This window comes from Dysidea avara, chromosome 8 (genome assembly GCF_963678975.1).
Source record: "Dysidea avara chromosome 8, odDysAvar1.4, whole genome shotgun sequence".
NCBI classification, from domain to species: domain Eukaryota; kingdom Metazoa; phylum Porifera; class Demospongiae; order Dictyoceratida; family Dysideidae; genus Dysidea; species Dysidea avara.
This window is the reverse complement of record NC_089279.1, coordinates 4,363,919-4,384,771: the sequence shown is the minus strand read 5'-3', so window position 1 is coordinate 4,384,771 and position 20,853 is coordinate 4,363,919. Positions and strand designations below refer to the sequence as shown.

The 20,853-nt window shown below is 37.3% G+C and overlaps 1 long non-coding RNA gene across 1 annotated transcript; it reads right to left on the bottom strand.

The window, feature by feature from the left end:
- Nucleotides 1-12,903: 12,903 nt before the first annotated feature.
- LOC136265232 (uncharacterized) lies at nucleotides 12,904-15,029 on the bottom strand. Its single transcript, XR_010705449.1, has 3 exons — nucleotides 13,601-15,029; nucleotides 13,385-13,469; nucleotides 12,904-13,184 (listed from the first exon to the last, which is right to left on the bottom strand). It is a non-coding gene; the product is annotated as an uncharacterized lncRNA (long non-coding RNA).
- Between the last annotated feature and the right edge of the window lie 5,824 nt (nucleotides 15,030-20,853).

The window sequence follows — 20,853 nt, the reverse complement described above, 5'->3', positions numbered from 1 at the left end:
TGAATAATAGGTAAAAGTTTGGGAAAGTTCTGAAAGCATTTTGGGTAAAATTTCCAGCATATTTGACCATAGATAGTATATACCCTACTATCTATGATTTGACTCACCCCAAGTGTGCACAGTGCCCAAAATGGTGACAAAATATTGGGAAATAATCTAGTAATGGGGATAGATGGTGAAACATGGTTACCTGCGGATATACAGAGTTACATGGGGATACACTGGGTTACCTGAGGATACACTGGGTTACGTGAGGATAGCTACACAGAGTTACTTGAGGATACACTGGATTACGCGAGGATACACAGAGTTACTGGAGGATACACTGGGTTACCTGAGGATACACATGCAGGGTTACTTGAGAATACACTGGGTTACACGTGGGTTACATGAGGCATAGATAGTATATACTATCTATGCATGAGGATACACAGGTTTACGTAAGGATACACGGGTTACGTAAGGCTGATGATACACAGGGTTACTTGAGGATACATGAGGATATACTGGGTTACATGAGGATACACAGGGTCACATGAGGATACACTGAGTTACCTGAGGATACATAGGGTTTCATGAAGATACACTGGGTTACCTGAAGATACACTGGATTACACGAGGATACACTTGGTTACACTGGGTTACGTGAGGATACACAGGGTTACATGAGGATACACTGGGCTACCTGAGGATACACTGGCTTATACTCAGTTACGTGAGGATACACAGTGTTACATGAGGATACACTGAGTTACCTGACGATACACTGGGTTACATGAAGATACACAGGGTTACATGAGGATACACTGGGTTACGTGAGGATACACTGGGTTACATGAGGATACACTGAGTTATACTGGGTTACGTGAGGATCCTCATGTAACCTTGTGTATCCTCACCTTGAGGATCCTCGTATTGTGTACTTGTTTGTTAAATTTTGTGGTAAAATTATTATGACTGGTGAACCTATGCGCATATCGCATCAAAAGAAAGAAATGGTGCCGTGCACCCCAGCTATCAATTACTGTCTGAAAAGTTAAGTATCCATTACGCTTCGTTGTCAGCTATGTACACAGCATTACAAATCAAGAATTGTTCAAAAAGCACCTCTGCAATCAAAGTAGCTAACTACTATGAAAAATACGGACGATTTCCATTATGAAAAGCCATCGTGCTACCGCCAAATCAACACCTTTCACTGTCAGCAAAGATGAATGGGACACAAAGGAGGACACTGGTAAGTCCATGAATAATTACTGTATGCACTGCAATACACCAAAAGGCACGTGGCCAGCTATAGCGACATCAAATAGTGAAATATCAAGCCCTGGCTTGGCAAGAATCAGTGGTTTACTGATGGACAGCCTGATAATGTTTAATAAATTTTTAATTTCATAGCAACTTGTTGAAAGCGTTTCGGGTCAATCTGAAGGCTTGTTTGAGCTTAGTTTTACGTAACCAATACTGCTTCATCATCGTCAGGGAAAAATGAGGGTGGTTTTTGGGTGATTTTTTTTCATGGGCCATGCCCAAACCTTTGTGGTCCCTACTATCGTACTGTATGACAACATCACATTGATATTGACACATATCTAAATCCCTAGCTGACTCTGCCCTTTGTGGATGGTCACACATATAGATATAACTATAGTACCAGAACAGATTGCTTGTGTAATAATCAAGCTGAACTTGCTAGCATCAAGTTTCACAATTATTGGCAGTACTGGCTAACTTAACCATCTATAATATAGTTACATGCTACAACCAAATGGCAAGCTAGCAGAAATGCTTGCTAAGACTTCTGTACATTTACAAAAAGATACCATGGTATATAAATTTCAGCTATATACATTTGTGTAAGTATTTACGCGTGCACACACACAGCACACACACACAACACACACACACACAACACACAACACACAAATACTTCAATCCAGTGGAGCTGGCGAGAATTTGGAGCTACCAACAAACAAATACAGTATTTTTGAAGGTATCGAATGCCCTTCTGCCAACTATTCACATCCTTAACAGATGCCACTTCTTCCAAGTTTTCATACTGCCCCTTGTAATAGTTGTGAACAACAAAGCCATCAAAATTTAGTCCAAATCTCGGTGGTGAATTCAGGTCAGTAGATGGTGGAGACATATGCAAATAGTGTTTACAGTTCTGCCACAAAACTTCATAAACACCTTGAGGAGAGTGTGAAGACAGTTGTAAAGCTTCCTCTAGCAATGAACTGTATGTATGATGATTAACTTGTGTGGATGGGGTTGTTTCCTGAATAATAGCATGATAGCATAATTATATAGCTACTGTATAGCCACACCGTATACTACACTGTATTATGGCTACATTATTGTGTGTGATAAAGAACAGTACAGTGGAACCTCAAGACCCCACTTATCTGGATTCTTGGTTAACCAAACTACAGAAATGACTGTTCTATTAGAGTAGTGACTGTTCTATTAGCGTAGTTAATAATACTGAAATTTAAAAAATATCTTTGTGCTATTTTAAGGTTATTCATATAGTTTCAGAGATATGGACTTTTCAGACTTATGAACCACCCCTGGTCCCAAGGGGCTTGGTTCCACTGTAATATCCACCATAATAACCTGTGTACTAAGCTGGTAATCGCCAGTTTTTAATACAAGCACTAAAACTATCTTAGCACCACAAGAAGACATCTGTATTATAGAGTTCGAATGCATAGCTGCATAGCTAAAAGTATGAGGAAAATTATGGAATCATAGAAATAAAAAGCAATGTAACAAGGAAGGTTGTCTATACTAGCAGACATATTGGTAGAATGATTCCAGGCATATCATAAAAAAATACTGATTTGCATCTAAATGCACCTCCGAAAAGTGAAATGATCATTATGTTTCAACTATGTTCAGCCTGCTACGCAGCATTACAAATGAAAAACCGTAAGAGAAATGCCTCTGCAATCAATCCAGTCACTGGACAATTCCTGTTATAAACCATGCCATCTGTAAATTGCAGTTGTGAATAGGACACAGAGGAGAACAAAGTTAAGTACATGATGTATGTGTTGTAGCTGCTGCGGTGGGCAAAAAGGCATGTCTCAAGCCTAATGAGCATCAAACAGTGAAGAAATCAAGCCTGTAGTGTTGAGCTATGCTTGGCTGAAGACGTCAGTAGCTAACTACTGCCACACTGTCATGAAGAAAAAATGAGGTTGATTTTTAGGTAATATTTCTGGGCGGGAAAGCCCAAACCTTTATAATTCAGTATTACTGTAATAATTTATACTATATCTATAAAAGTGGAAAACAACCAACACATACCGTCCTTCCCAATTGCATATAATAAATCATATCGTTAGTTTGATTAATCTCAAGCTATTTTTCCATCTTCTTCTCTGTTTCCTTTACCTCTGCCTCCAGCTCTGCTATGCGTTCCACAAAGTTTACATTAGCACCATCAAAGTTGTTATGTAACGTTTGGTTTCTTAGCTTCTCTTGTTGGACTGCATCAACAATTTGGACTATGTTGGTTGCAGCCAAGGGTGTTTGCTCATCTACAGAATCCTTCAATTCCTTTAATCTCTTAGATACGACTGATATTTCAGGTCGCTGCTCTGGTTTATTATGAAGACATGACTCCACCAACTGCTTCAATGATTTGGCACATGACAGAAGGTAGTCCTCTCGTCTTTGTACCTCTGTAAGAGCAGTCATGCTATCCTCTGGTAACAGATCTTTTGGCTCAGGCCACTGATGGGACATCACAAGACAGGCAACACAACCTAGTGAGAACACATCTACTGGATTTCCATAACGTGGCTTATTAGCAAGTGCTTCAGGAGGCATAAATTGGAGTGTGCCAGGAACCTGTGTTTGCGTTTTTGTTTTACTGTGTTCCAAAACTTTAGCTACACAAAGATCACCAATTTTAGGTGGGGACTATTCTACGGAACGGAACGGAACGGAACGGAATGATGGACTAAACCACGGAACGGAACGCTTTCTCAAATTGAAGCTTGCAACTTACCATTGCTGAAACTTCCCTTATAAGTTAGCAGTGGCATCTCCAGTGGGCGATTAAACATAAGATAAAAAGAATTAACGGATCGATTGTGGGTTTTTGTTGGTTGTCATTAGTAACGAAGTATTATTGTGGGATGAGCTGTATCAGAGACGTTCATCCATACGGAAGGGAACTTTATGAGCTGTTTTTCTTATTTAGACTTTAGAAAACAGTCTGGGCCGGTCTTTCAAGTCATAAGTCAGTGTATAAATAAAGCAAGCAGGAAGATACTGGTAACAGGAAAGAGCCAGCTGAATTAAAACTTGAAGAATTTTGTGCAGTGTGTGAGGAGCAAATATTTTGGCAGACCGCAAGGAGGGTATATTCTGCAAACATCACTGAAGTGTATGCATGGAGTTATTTATATATTAACAGCTGGTGCAATGGACTAATTCCGTATTCAATAGTGAGCTGATTTTATCTGTTGCACAATTCAAGAATGTGTCTGACTGCTAGCCTTGAATCAGGCTAAATGCCAAAACTCCAAGATCAGCCAAATCTCTATTATAAGCCGCATGTGAAACCATGCCCGTAGCCACCAGGCAAACGTGATTTGGACCAGGATGTGTGTGTGATTTCAATGTATCTAGTCAGACCTGAAATGGAACACTCACATTAATTACATGCCACCTAAGAATCCTAGGATTTCTTAAGTGTAACATTTCACATGCTTCACTTCAAACAAAACAGGTTAAATTTGTTCGTCTATTTTCAAGTGATTCCCAGTCCAGCTGGTCCATGAAATTACAATGGGAACACATGTATTTGTTACAGTGCGGGTTGGATCTACTCTAGAGTTGAGTAGACTCACTGCCAATGTACTGACACTAGTACTGTTGTAGCATGTTTAAGTGGAGGACAAATGAAATAGTAATGCTAGATTATTTATGTATACAAATTTTTCATAATGAAATTGATATCCCATTTTGATTTGTACTTCCACTTTGCAACGTATTCAAGAACAAGAAGCTACCACACTTAATCTCCAACCACTGTCATTAATTAACCAAGATCTCACTAGTCTGTAATTCACCTTACTGTAGTGATTTTATTGATTCATCTGTATGTTTTCTTCATTTTCCTTTGAAGTTGTACCAAGAGTTCATAATAAGGTGGAGAGTGTCTAACTTGAACGCATTCACCAAACACCCTGCTTAAAGTAACACCTCGGCCTTATTTCAGAACAAAGGCTTTACCTTCTTCAGCAACACTAATCAACAGTTTTCTATCCCCCAGTAAAGGTGTTGATTTGATGAAAGGTGAACTTTACGCAGGGTGTTTGTACAGGCCATACTGAGAGTTAGACACTCTCCCCCATACAAATCAGTATTACGAACTCTTGGTTGTACAGTATAGGTAAACAAAGATAAGTTTCTCTCCCATCTTATTCTAGGATTTCTATTGACAAGGAAAATTTAATTATTTGCATACAGGCTCAAAATTGAGAAAATATAAAGAAAGTGAATTAATATTAATATTATACAGTCAGTTTGCTTTTGGATATTTAATGCCTCTAACCACAACAAAAATTCGATGAATCCATGCATCTCATCACTGGTCGTCTGAACATTCTGAAAGTGATACCTCACTCAATCAACCATATATTCTGTTTATTAGACTGAATAAAGTCATGATTACCTAAACAATCACTTAATTAATGTTTTATAATTATCCTATTCCATTTTCCTGGAAGTTCCACTGATAAAATGCAATTTCAGCAATGATAAGTTGATTCAGAAAGCATTCCATTCTGTAAAATAGACCCCATCCAGAATTCAACTCAGTACCCAGGCTGAGATATCTGACAATAGTCCACTACTCTGTTAATGAATCATTGATGTTCACACAATATAGCCTCCTTGAGGTATCTGAATGTTTGCTCCTCACACACTGCACAAAATTCCTTTATTTTGCTTAGACTGAGTTGATTCAGCTTGTCACCATACTTGTTTCCTTTGTAGTGTAGCTATACACATACTGATTTATGCCGACTAGAAAGGCTGGGCCTCAGACTGTACATTCTAAAGTCAAGTAAGTAAAAATAACTCACATACTAGTAAAAACAAGTCATGCATTAAGTTCCCTACTTGATATATCCGAAGATGAACACACTGAGTCAGCTATTCCCACAATTAGTACCTCGTTACTAATGACAACCAACAAGAACCCACAATCGATCCTTAAATTCGTTTTATCTTTCTTGGGGTACGTTTGATTACCTGCTGGAAGTGCCACTGATAACTTGTACAGCAATGGTAAGCTGCAAGCTTCAATCTGAGAAAGCATTCCGTTCCGCAGTTTAGTCCATCATTCCGTTCCGTTCCGTTCCGTTCCGTAGAATAGTCCCCACCCCAATTTTAGCCACTAAGCGCTTTGTCAGAAGAATATTATTGGAAGAGAGGTCTCAGTGGATAATATCCTGACCATGAAGGAACTCCAGTCCTTGAGAAATATCAACCAGGATGGATAACTTGATATGAAGTGGTATACCTTATCTTTTTTGCACTCCCAGTTCTTTAGGAAGCCTGCCAAACTGCACTCCATCATTTCCATTACAAGCCATGGTAGTTTAGCCCAAGGTTTAGCCTCAGGAGTAGGATAGTGAATACCCAGCACCTGCACCACGTTAGGATGAAGCACTCTACTAGAGTAAGCCACCAATGTTCGACCACCATAGGTTCGGACGCGATTTTTCTTTAAACGTGTAAAGAAAATTTCTGCTCTTGCTATGCCTTTGGAGAGGTCTAGGCCATAAACTCTTGCACACAAAATTTCAGACCTGCAGCTTTCTTTGTCTGGCTGCAGGAGCTGCAAAAGTGACCTGTCCAAATGTTCTCAATTCTCGGACAAAAATATGTATTATCGGTTGAGTGGCACTGCTCGTAATGCTTGAAGCTGATCAAGTCTTTCTATGCTTGATATGAAAGAGCATCTCTTATACTCTCAAGATATATGCAGATATTTGGCTTAGTCCTTATTGGCTGTGAATTACAAAGCTCCAAAGTCACCCCTGTCGTGCAATCTTAAATTCGGCCACATGTAAAGCTCGTGCAAATCAAATAGTTACCTATATCACTATTTTTATGAACATTGAGAGCATCAGCTACCGTTAAATAGTAAATAGATACATGCACAATGACCGCACCTTGATTGTTGAACCAATAGCTACATTGCATTTAGGCTTCTCTGACAGTAGCAGCCTAGCTACTGCACTCAGCACACATATACACAATCCAAATCCACTTAAATGGGGTTTTGACTATCCCCTGTCTTAAAAATGTCAAACGTTTCTCTTCAAAATGTCCAGGACATTAACCAGATCAAAATACTCTAATAGAGCAGTCAATTACTCTAATATAACAATCAGCCAATTTATATATATATTTATGATTGTAAAACTCACAAATTTGAGTATAAAAACAATGTCTTTAGATTATTAATTACTGTTTTTCATTGAATGTGTCAGTGTTGATTGAAGAATACTATCAAAATCATTTAGGGAAAATATCATTGATTGGTAGTTGATTCCATAGGGTAATTGATCTTGGGTAAAAACTAAATTTGTATGCACCAACAGTAGCAGATGGTTTGATGAATTTATCCTGGTTTTCTCGTAAACATCTTGTAGAATGTACAATATAACTGGGGGTAGGAAGCTCTACTAGGTGATTGACAATCTTGTAGAACATCAAGAGACAAAGCCTTGTATGGTGGTACACTATGGATTTTAACTTTAGTGAATTTAGGATATGTGATATACTACTTAATCTGCAGTAATCTGACACAATAAAATGAGCAGCACACTTCTGAACAGCTTCTAGTTTATTGATGTAGTATTGCGTGTGTCAGGGGCGGATCCAGGGGGGGGGGGGGGGGGGGGAGGGTGAAGTTCCCCCCCCCCCCTCATATTTAGGCTTTACTTGATCAATATGCTGAGTATTATAATGAAATTTTGTCTTAGCCAGTAGCATAAGTATATGATCACTAATAATACAAATACTCATAAAACCACCTTATAAACATTTTTCCAAGGTATTATCAGTGGATTTATGCTAAAGTTTATGCAACAAGGACCCGGATCAGCATTGGAGGTGTACAAGATCGAGATACTCTAATAGAGCAGTCAGCTAATTACTCTAATAGAACATTCACTGGAAACATGTAGTTGGTTCTGTTATGGAATTTTTCCAAATCTGCCTGTACCTATACATACAATGAAGTGCATTGGTCTGTTTAAAGGGCTTCATTCATCTACTTGTGTAGTTAGTATGTATGACAATACTTAATTCAGGTACACAATTTCCATTGAAAATGTTCTCAGATTCAATCTTGTATTGTTCAAATTTCAAAATTTTCCACTTTCAACATTATTATTATAACATGTACCTATTCAGTGTTGTGCAATTGTGAGAGGGGTGCATCATGTACTTGGTTGCCTGTACCTACCCAAACGTTTCCATTAGCAAAATACTTCAGAGTCAGAGAGCCATACCTATAATCTAAAGGCAGTATATAAAATATCTACAGGCAGAAAATATTATGAATTTTATGTGGAAATGTCTCCAAATTGCAGCATTTTAGCATTTATTTTTCAAAATTTTCCTGGGGGGGGGGGCATGCCCCCAGACCCCCTAGTTCCAGCATGCTTCGCACACCTCTACCCAAGAGATTAGTACCTTGAGTTTGCCCCCCCCCCCTTTTATAAATCCTAGATCCGCCCCTGTGTGTGGGGACCAAACTGTCGCAGCATAGCTTAAAATTGGTAGAACAAATATCTTGTATTTATTTATTTATTATTATTGATTAGCAAAACCCATTGGGTAAATCGCTAATGTACAAAAACAAAATTTTAGTGTCTATGCATTTTGCAAACGGTTTTTGAAAGTAAGTAAGTCTATACTGTCAAGATCTTCCATATCTAAATTGTTCCAGTCTGGTATTGATCTTGGTAAGAAAGAGTTACTATATCGACTGATTTGTTCTGGCATACAACTGTAATAGCTTCAAGGGATGGTTTGCCCTGGTACTTGTTGCAGGAGATAACACTGGCAGATACCGATTTGGAAAATAAATTAATTTGTTTACAAACTTAAACAACAGCATCAGACGTGCCTGTTTCCTACGATCTTCCAGTGTTGGCCATTTTAATTCCACTAACATTTCAGTTATACTGTCCCTATGATTCCTTCTCCAAGGTCTATTTAACACGAAACGTGCAGCACGATGTTGTATCATCTCTAACTTGTGAATGAGTGATTGTTGATGTGGATCCCAGATAGAAGAGCAGTATTCAATAGATGGCAAGACAATCTGTTTATATGCATGTTCTTTTAAGTGAGGTGGACAATGGTGGAGAGTTCTTCGCAAAAATCCCAGTAGACGATTAGCTTTATTGCACACTGAATTTATGTGAGGGGTCCATGACAACTTGTTATCTAAAAGTACTCCCAAATAGTGATGTCTCTCAACAACTTCTAAGGGGATTTTGTACATTGTATAGGAGAACTCACTAGCAGAATGTAGTGTAGATATCTGCATGATGCAACATTTTGAAACATTAAATTCCATTTGCCAAATATCAGCCCATGATGATAATGTGTCAAGATCACTTTGGAGTATCTTATGATCTTCGGGTGAGTAGATAGGACGATAAACTAAACAATCATCTGCAAAAAGTCTCAACTGACTGTGGATGTTAGTTACAATATCATTTATATATATCAGAAACAACACTGGACCGAGCACTGATCCTTGTGGTACACCTGATGTTACACTGCAAGGCGAAGACTGCCTACCATCAATGATTACTTTTTGTGTACGATTTGTAAGAAACGATTGTAGCCACTGTAACAATTCACCTCTTATACCATAGAAATTCAGCTTGTGAGCTAGCCTAGCATGGGCAACTTTATCAAAAGCTTTTGCAAAATCTAAGATAGCCACATCAACCTGAACTTTGTTATCAACTGCTCTGGCAAAATCATCAACTGCAAGAAATAGCTGGGCTTCACATGATCGCTTTGATCTAAATCCATATTGTACATCAGTTAATATGTTGTTTGACTCGAGGTGTTTCATTATTTGACTAACTAAAATGTGTTCTAATGTTTTACAGACCAAAGATGTAAGAGACACTGGGCGATAGTTTCTGGGATCAGTCTTATCACCCTTCTTATATATTGGGGTTACATTAGCTTGTTTCCAGGAGTCAGGCACAGTGCCAATTCTTAATGATTGATTGAAGAGATGTGTCAGTAGAGGAGCTATTTCAGAAGCAACTTGTTTCAAAAATGCAGCATGTATGTTGTCAGGATCCGGGGATTTAGTTGTATCGCACTCAGCAAGAAGGTTTCTCACACCATTTAGTGTAATGTGAATGTCTGGGATGGATGGATAGGGAGAATTACCGTTATCTGGAATACAACTAGTGTCCTCGGAGGTAAATACAGATTTAAACTGGTTGTTTAGGATCTCTGCTTTCTCTAGTGGGTCAGTAATTATATTGTAGGCATCTAGCTTAACTCTTTGGTGACAGTGTTTCAGATTTCTTCATAAGAATGCTAAAGTGTTATTAGCTTTTTGGCAAACAGTGTCCACATGATGGTTGAATGTAAGCTTGCTATCAAAATTGATACCCAAGTATTTAGCGTTTACAACAGGATTCAGTTTTTTGCCATGGAGGGTGTATTCCGTAATGTAAGGATTATGTTTTAATGTGATTCATGCATTTCTCTATAGTGAATTTCATCCCCCAGGTCTCTTCCCATATTTCCAGTTTTCTCAAGTCTTCTTGAAGTATTTTAGTATTTACAGGTTTTAAGCACGAAATTCACATATAATAGTCTTATTGAAGTGATTATGACTGGGCGTGGCCCTCAGATTTTCTGACTGCTCCAATTGTAAAATAGGTTTCTGTTCTATTAGAGTGTTTCGATCTGGCTAATGTCCTAGACATTTTAGAGAGAAACTTTTGATATCAGGGTTAGTCAAAATACCATTTAAGTGGATTTGGATTGTGTATATGTGTGCTGGGTGCAGTAGCTAGGCTGCTACTGCCAAAGAAGCATAAATGCAATGTAGCTATTCGGGAATAAATGAAGGTGCGGTCATTGTGCATGTACCTATTTACTACTGAACGGTAGCTGATGCTCCCAATGTTCATAAAAATAGCTTTGAATTCGATATAGGTAACTATTTGATTTGCACGAGCTTCACATGTGGCCAATTTAAGATTGCATGACAGAGGTGACTTTGGAGCTTTGTAATTCACAGCCAATAAAGACTAAGCCAAATATCTGCATATATTTGGAGAGTATAAGAGATGCTCTTTCATATCAAGCATAGAAAGACTTGATCAGCTTCAAGCATTACGAGCAGTGCCACTCGACCGATAATACATATTTTTGTCCGAGAATTGAGAACATTCGGACAGGTCACTTTTGCAGCTCCTGCAGCCAGACTAAGAAAGCTGCAGGTCTGAAATTTTTGCATGCAAGTGTTTATTTTTTTATTTTTTTTTATTTTAACTGCTTTTTAATGCAGGCAAGGCCTGCATTAATGGTCTGTGGGCAACTGGTGTCCACAGCCAGAAAAAGTATACGTACAACTTACAATTACAATTGAATGTATAAAATTACAATCAAATTAAGTTAGCTGGCTAAGGTTATTACATACATTTACATTTGGTATATAGTTGAACTATCCTATAATTTTAAAACTTACATGTGTATTTAATAATAAACTTACTTATATAGTTATGGCCTAGACCTCTCCAAAGGCATAGCAAGAGCAGAAATTTTCTTTGCAGGTTTAAAGAAAAATCGCGTCCGAATCTATGGTAGGGTCCGCAAAGCGAAAAATCGATATCCTCCAATCAACTACCTAACTATTGTCATGTGTTAGGCTAAGTGTAACTTGAATAACACCAGCGTGGCAGCCAAGTTTACCACTTTCTTCTGGTAGAAAACGATACAAATGTCTTAAATTCACGTGATTTTTCATTCCAGCAGTTCGTAGGGTTCTTCGTATGCCACGATATTCACTCTCAACATTGTTCAAGTAGTCTATCATCAACTCAAAGTATTGGTGGTTTTGTTCTATACCATATGCGTATTTTGTACCGTACGCGTATGGTATGTACCATACGCGTATGGTACATACCATACGCGTACGGTACGATTTTCCGTACCATACGCGTACGGTATAGACATACGCGTATGGTACGTACCATATGCGTATTATGCCTTTTCTCAGTATCTTCTAGTCTTGCCATCACCTAGCTACAATGGGCTGTCTTTACAAGCATTTCTACACTGTTAAAAATAAAGAGTAACCACCATTCTGAGAGTTCCCAGTGTAGGGAGGATTTAACACCCCATAGAGAGTAACCAACACTCTGAAGAGAATAACCATTACTCTGAAGAGTAAGTGACACCACCTTCAGAGCATGTGTTACTCCCCAGTTACTCCTTTGGAGTAATGGTTACTCTCCAGGGGTGTTAAATCCTCCCTACACTGGGAACTCCTTGAGAGTTGTGGTTACTTTTCATTTTAACAGTGTAGCTGAGCAAACTTAGAACACAACACAATAATCTGCTTACTACTGAGCTGTAACTATAAATTTATTCATCAGCACACTGCATGCATTTTATCCTTGCCATGCATGCCCATGCATTTCCCACTATAGTCCTATACTAATGTACCTAAATCTTATGTACATGACCTCACTTTGTCTGCAGAACTTTACATAAATGTAGTGTGCATGTATGCTACTTTATACAGTAGCTATCAGAAGCATGCAGATGGTCTTATATATATACTCAATTATAAGTGTGGATAACTGACAATTTACAACAGAATTGAGTAAATAAGCAAGGAGAGCAATTACAACATGCATGGTAGCTAGTAAGCTCTAACTGAATTATACATATATGCATATACTGCTTGTGCAAAGCAAATAACTGGAAAAATGAACTTCGTAAGTGTCATCAGTTGTGCAGCATGGCTCCTCACTGTATTTGCATTTTTATATACTATGTACACTCTTCTTCTTTTGAAGATCCAATGTCTTGTTTACGTACTTTTCTTGTTTATACATACCGTAAATAGTATATTCATCACACTGGACCTACAAGCACAAATTAATGTGGATGTTGTTAACTTTAAAGAGTACATTCAGATAAGAGTAGCTAAACACATTGTCTTCCCATCCACAAGTATGACAGTAAGTAGCAAGTAGCTATACAACGCACTTAACAATAATAAAACAATGCATGCTACTTAATATACATTCATTACTGAACTATACATTAGAACTCATAAACTCACCATAAAATCTCTGCCACGTTGTGTTTTCCTACTTCATCTCAGCAGTCAATGTACATGCCTCATTCAATAGCAAAGATTCAGCGAACTACAGTTAAAAAAAAATTATTGCACAATTAATTACTATGCACATCAGTCTTAGAGTATAGCGTGTCTAATATTGCTATATTAAGCTACAGCCATGCAGATTTACATTAATTTGCAAACTAAAAACATTACTTTCTCTACAGTTATATCTCTTTGCTACCTCCCTCAATGTTATTGTATCAGCATTCTCCAGGTCTTCCTCTGTTTGAGCAATCATTATTTCTCGAGCTCATCTGATTAAAATTGTCTGTTCAACACACCTTTAGTGCCACCAGGCATAAATATCCATTTTTAAGTGGAAGCTAGTGTACTAACAAATTAAAGGTAAACAATAGATTATATGTAGCAACAATAGAATAAAATATTTAATGAAATAATATATATATGCCTGAAAAAATTGGCTCCATTTGCCAATGGATGCAAATTATTTAATATGGTTGCTATGTTGTAACCAATCAGAATGCGCAGTATATGGATAATTATATCAAAATCTTATGTTTATGTTTAGCTACAATGCTACCTCTACTGGCTTAGTGTATGCATTCCAGTTATATTCATTGAAAAATCGTGAATATCAATATGCTGGCACAATTCTACAGCCTAAAAGAAATGAATGTCTTTTGTCCTAAATAATGCTTTAGAAGATCAAACTTCAAATTTCAGTTTCTGAGTAAGACAAGGAGCATACTACTCTTGTTTTATGTTGAAGGGATAATTGGGCACCTTTAAACCCAAACACATTTTTACAAAGTTCATATATACAAGTATAGAGAAACCCCTAGTAGAGTTTTGGGTAATATCGCTCTATATAGCTTTTAATTATTGTACTAATCTTTGACTATCTTCAGGAGTATTTGTAAACACATAATATTATGTGTGGGTATTGTTCTAATTGTAGGGAAGTGTAGGCAGACCATTTATAGGCAAAACAGACTACTGTATATAATATTATTAATCAATAACTGAAAGTACACAATAACAACTAACTCTTACAACTACAGTAGTACACAATAATAATGTTACAGGTATGCATAAATTACATTATATTACATCATGTCACATCATTACATTACATGCATCATTAACTCTATTATAGATATGAAGGAGGAGTAGCATTTGTAATAATGGCCTAGTTTTTGAATTTTCATTGTATCAACAATGGATCATGAATCCAATAAGAAGCAATATATGTGTATAGCAATTGCAGCCACAATGTACTGTGTGGAAGAAGAAACAAAAATTAAAATTTACCACACGTTGTCAGTGTGTGCAATTGCTATGCAACAGCTAGATAATTTGTGACTGGATTTGCAAAAAGGTAACTTTTTCACAGACAAAATTTGACCCATGCATATTTTGAAATTCGGGTTTTCATAAGTTTTTGAACATATACCTTATAATTGCGCATGCCTGCATGCAATTATCCATGAGTGTACAGTAGCTACTAGTATCTATCTGCATTTTGATACTAAGAGCAAGTTTATCAGTGTAAGGAGTCAAGTGTTACATCATTTTGTTTTCTGGTATGTAAAATGTGTGGAAAAGGTACCTGTTCACAAACCTGGTCATTTTAACTCAACTATTCTAAAGAACATATACAGTATAGCAGCTTGTGTACTTTCAAATCAATTACACTGTGGATAAATGAAGTCATTTATTATAAAAATGCAAGATGGAAATCCATGACAAATAAGGCAGTAGACAGCAGGATGAGGCAATAAATCAATATGTACAAAAGTCAGAAGACATCAAGAAAATAATCCACAGGTGCTTACATAAACCATCATAATTATATGGGTGATGGCTCTATTGCATGTATTTTGTGGAACTGTCAGATACTTTGATGAAATGTCAGATACTTTGATGAAATGAAATGAACAGAAAGACTAGCCCCTCCCCCTCCCTCTTCCCCGAACAGAAATGAAAGCAGAGTGCCATCAGGCGTAGTCAATAGGTAAGGCAGTGTAAAAACCTTCTGCTTGATATTGTACGCATACCAAGTTAGCTATACTCAGATGGTACGATTTTCCGTACCATACGCGTATGGCTGTACCGTACGCGTATACGCATATGGTATGTACCATACGCGTATGGTACAAAATACGCATATGGTATAGAACAGTTTGATTTTATTGGTCAGTTTACGGTGGCAGCACGATCTGTGCAGCTTTTTGGCGACAGACAAAATGTTTCTTGCTCTGGAGCACAGGACAAGCAGAGCAGCAACTGCGCCGTGGGTCAGCAATGACCAGTACTAGGTAAAGTACCTGCATGAGGAGTATGGCTATAACTGAAGCTTGTTAGCCATCTGGCTGAGCCATCTATATGCTGAAATTCGGCCAAAATGACGCGATTTTTGCAAACAAATACCAGAATGGTTAATACATCAGTGAGACAGTCTCCAACAGCAAGGATACGAAGCTTATAAACACCTAACAATACGGCTATCTCGTCCAGTAAACGCATAGAGCAATCCAATGCATGAAATAGGCACTCACGTGATCGATATTCAAATCTCGGAAAATACAGCCATAATCTATTACAATGACATTAAAATCACTTGGAATCAAGTGACAATCAGTTTGTGTGCATTAGGTTCAACATCTCGATTAGCCCAGCAGTCTGAGACTCTCCTATGATGCCATCACAGCATAAAACACACCCGCACTGGCCCAGACCACGCCTGAGTGAACAATTAACACAAATATTTACAAAAGGAGCACACTGCATGGTTCCTATTCAGAAATGAAAGCAATTTCATGGGTATTTCCGCGATTTGAATTTCGATCACGTGAGTGCCTATTTCATGCATTGGATTGCTCTATACGTTTACTGGACGAGATAGCCGTATTGTTAGGTGTTTATAAGCTTCGTATCCTTGCTGTTGGAGACTGTCTCACTGATGTATTAACCATTCTGGTATTTGTTTGCAAAAATCGCGTCATTTTGGCCGAATTTCAGCATATAGATGGCTCAGCCAGATGGCTAACAAGCTTCAGTTATAACCATACTCCTCATGCAGGTACTTTACCTAGTACTGGTCATTGCTGACCCACGGCGCAGTTGCTGCTCTGCTTGTCCTGTGCTCCAGAGCAAGAAACATTTTGTCTGTCGCCAAAAAGCTGCACAGATCGTGCTGCCACCGTAAACTGACCAATAAAATCAAACCACCAATACTTTGAGTTGATGATAGACTACTTGAACAATGTTGAGAGTGAATATCGTGGCATACGAAGAACCCTACGAACTGCTGGAACGAAAAATCACGTGATTTTAAGACATTTGTATCGTTTTCTACCAGAAGAAAGTGGCAAACTTGGCTGCCACGCTGGTGTTATTCAAGTTACACTTAGCCTAACACATGACAATAGTTAGATAGTTGATTGGAGGATATCGATTTTTCGCGTTGCGGACCCTACCTATGGTGGTCGAACATTGGTGGCTTACTCTATTTATAGATAATTAACGCTATTGTTAATTATCTATGTGACTAGCTAGCTGCATGGCACCTGGTTGAGTAGCACAACATCAAATTGTTTATGTTGTAGTTTGCATGTTTTAGTCGGTGTTTTTTTTATCAGTGCTGCACATACAATTTAAAATCTAACTGTTGTCAATAGCTGTTCTTCCCTGCCATGCAGATGCATAAATCAGCAGGCCGGGGCAGATTTAGGATTTTCCAAAGGAGAGGCTAAGCTGGACAGTGACTAATGAAACAATTTGAGATGCCAAAGCCAGGGTTATTGTGAATGCAGAGGGTCTTCTTCCAGTAACAAACTTGAACATGTTTATACATCATCTAATCAACAAAAAAACTTCTACTTCAACAGACTTCCTCGAACCTTCAACAGCTTACCAGTAATTGATCTAACTCAACCCTTTGTTACCATTAAATTTCAACTAACTAAAATCCTATGGCAGCATTTTACAAGAAACTTCGATCCAGACAACCAGCATAGTTTCCATTTTACATGTCCTTGTAGCATCTGCTCCAAACATCCCAAGCCACCTAAATTTGATTCATTTAGCAGCTAATTGTAATTATATAAGTAATGATAAGTACTTAATTTAAGTTATGGGATCTGGTACTTACCAGATTACCTTTAGTGCAATTGTATACAAACTTACTTCTATTGTTGTACAACCATGTACACCTGTAACATTGCACTATAAAGCTAATAATTGAATTGAATTGAATTGTTCATCTAGTGTGTGCAGTTAACTCATGTGGAATAAAGATAAGCTACAATACATTATAGCGTGCGGGAAGCATGCATGGGGTATGCTCCCCCAGAAAATTAGACTCTCTGATATAGAATTTGAGAGCATTTTCAGCAGTTTTTAGATCAATGTCATTTCAAACCTGATTCTAATGTGAACATCAAACATTTTCTTGGGTAGTTATATATACCAGCTCCTCTTAGTCATCCAATTTGCACAAAACGGAAACAGTAATAAGATGATATTGATGCTTTTCAATATTCAGTGGGCACGAGTTAGTCTCGACTACCCTGGAGAAGCTATATAGCTGCATCTTGTTAACAAATACCACAGGAGACCCATGGACTGGACTACTTTAGTTGCTTAGGCGGTGGAAAGGGGGAGGGGCTAGGGAGCTGAAGCCCCCCCACCCCCTCAGAATGATATCACGCGAAATTATCCTTCTTGGAGTGGGGCTGAGAACCGTGATCAAGATCGAGACACTCTAATAGAGCAGTCACTCTAATAAAGCAATCACGGTATTAGAGTAGTGTGTAGCGAGCTATGTAAGGATTTTTATCAGTATAAATTCGCAGCTGGTGAGGTGGGCAGCTACTGTCAGCTGGTTGTGACCTTTTTTTTTTTTTTGGGTCTCACTTTACCAAACCAGAGACAATGTATTGCCTCAATTCATTTCCGCCCATGATCAGCCCCCCTCATATCAACTACTTCCTCCGCCACTGTTTAGTTATAATGCTAGTAGCTACAGTATATGTTTGTGCTTCACTGCATTCTCTGTCTCTTGTTTAAAGCAAGTACTATGCTTTCTGAAATTGCCAGACAATCAAGACTGACCTAGTTACATCTGCGAAACCATATCAGAAGGCACCTGGTACAGATTCTATTAGTATAACAACATTGGTTCAATAAATCAGTTATAGCTACCTTATCAGACTGTTTGCTACAGTGTAAATGTCTGAGTTGGTAGCTATGAATTTCAAAGTCATGAGTGTAAGTTCTGCAAATTGAATCAACTACCATTTTGAAACCATATAATTCTCTCTTAAAACAACCATACATTAATTAAGAATTATCATAGTATATACGTAGTTATCTGAATAAAACAAAACCCATAATTGGAGATGTAACCCACAATCAAACCATTACTTGAAGAATTCTTGAGGAAAAAGGAGCCGTCCCCTTGTTAAACAATAGGTATACGTGGTTACATTGGCATCATTTGTATTGCTAGTAATGTATTGCTTCTGAAATAAGTCTGCTTTTGATTAAGTATATAGAAGAATTTGAGTTATGATGGGTGGTTCTATGTGTAACTTACACTGCTTGAAATTTCTTTGTTTACTACAGTGGTATATCCCCAGTATATGGAACAGTTAATTGTTTGGTATTTTAGTAGTTTTTCAGTAAACCCGCATTCACTGATGTTTTACTGAGAGTTTAAAACTTAGTTACTAAGTAAAATAATTATGTTCCATATACTGACATTTTACTATCAGGTACAGCTACAGTAAAGCAACTTAACAAATTAGTAAACTAAGAACCTTCAAGCAGTGTTATCCTTACATTACATCATTATGATATCATTGCAATATGGCAACTAGTATTTACTGGTAATGTAGTGGCAATATAGGTAAGAGTGGTAATATAGGTAATAGTAGTAATGTAGGTAATATGGGTAATAGTGGTAATATGAGTACTAGTGGTAATGTAGGTAATAGTGGTAATATGGGTAATAGTGGTGATGTGGGTAATAGTGGTAATATGGGTAATATAGAACAGAATCCGATTTGAGATGGGAAAATCTATTATCTATTTTTGATCTGCAAAAATAGGGTGAAACGCCAGAATTTTGCAAGACCAAGATTTTGCACTATAAATAAGTACATATTTTGCAACTAACACTATTATTTCACCAGCACAAATAGTTACTTAAACAAAAAAAGAAATAGGACAGTATATACAAAATGATTAATAAGTAGCAGTGATGGCATTAATCAATTTGCTCTCTCTGTAAACAGCTCTTCATCAGCTATCCTACTAGAGTGTCCATCTTTGCAGCTTTCGGCTGTCATACTTCTTCAATGTTCCTGAAATGAAAAAAGACATTAGTGATAAAACTACAAAAACAAGACACAATTTCACAAAAACATTTCTGAAAATTCAGAACAAATCATGTTTCTGAAATTTCAGAGCTCTGAAATCTTGGACAAGAAAAATGGCACTGAAATTTCAGAACAATAAGATTTCTGAATTTTCAGAAGAAAAAGAACTGGGCTTAGAAATTTTGTGAACAAAAAATCTGAAATTGGTCAAGTTTCTGAAATTTCAGATGAAATACAGCTTTGAAATCCTGGACAACTAGATGGGCTCTGGAATTTCAGAACAATAAGATTTTTGAAATTTCAGAAGAAAAGGCTGAGCTGTGCAGTTCGTCAGCAAAAAAAGCTTCTGAAATTTAACAAAAAGTTTCTAAAATTTCAGATTAAAAAAGAGCTCTGAAATCTTGGAAAAGGGGATCTTGAATTTCAGAAGAAAAAATAGCTGGGATCTAATTAAATATTGTGGGCAAAAAAGCTTCTGAAATTTAACAAAAAGTTTCTGAAATTTCAGATTAAAAAAGATCTCTGAAATGTTGGACAACAAAAAGGTATCTGAAATTTCACGAGAAAAAAGCTGGACATTCTGAACTTTGTGGGCAAAAAAAGCTTCTGAAACTACAAAAAGTTTCTGAAATTTCAGATAAAAAGAGCTCTGAAATCTTAAGACAACAAAAAGGGCTCTGAAATTTCAGAACATTAAGATTTCTGAAATTTCAAAAGAAAATGATCTGGGCTCTAAAAATTTCACAGCACAATATGTGAATTTTGAAAAGTTTCTGAAATTTCAGGTTAAAAAAAGATTTCTGAAATATCAGAAGTAAAAGAGCTCTGAAATCTTGGGACTAAAGAGTCTTGAATTTCAGAGCAAAATGATTCCGAAAATACAATGCCATGCACAGTAAATTCAAATGGATCAATTCAACCTCCATGGGTAAATTTAAACTACAAACTTTTTTGTTAAAATGACCATCTAAAAGTGGTTATAACTAGGGTAGGCTTTTGGACTAAATCAGTCAAAATAACTAGGGTAGGTCAATACAACTGTTCACTTAGGATGTTGAAATA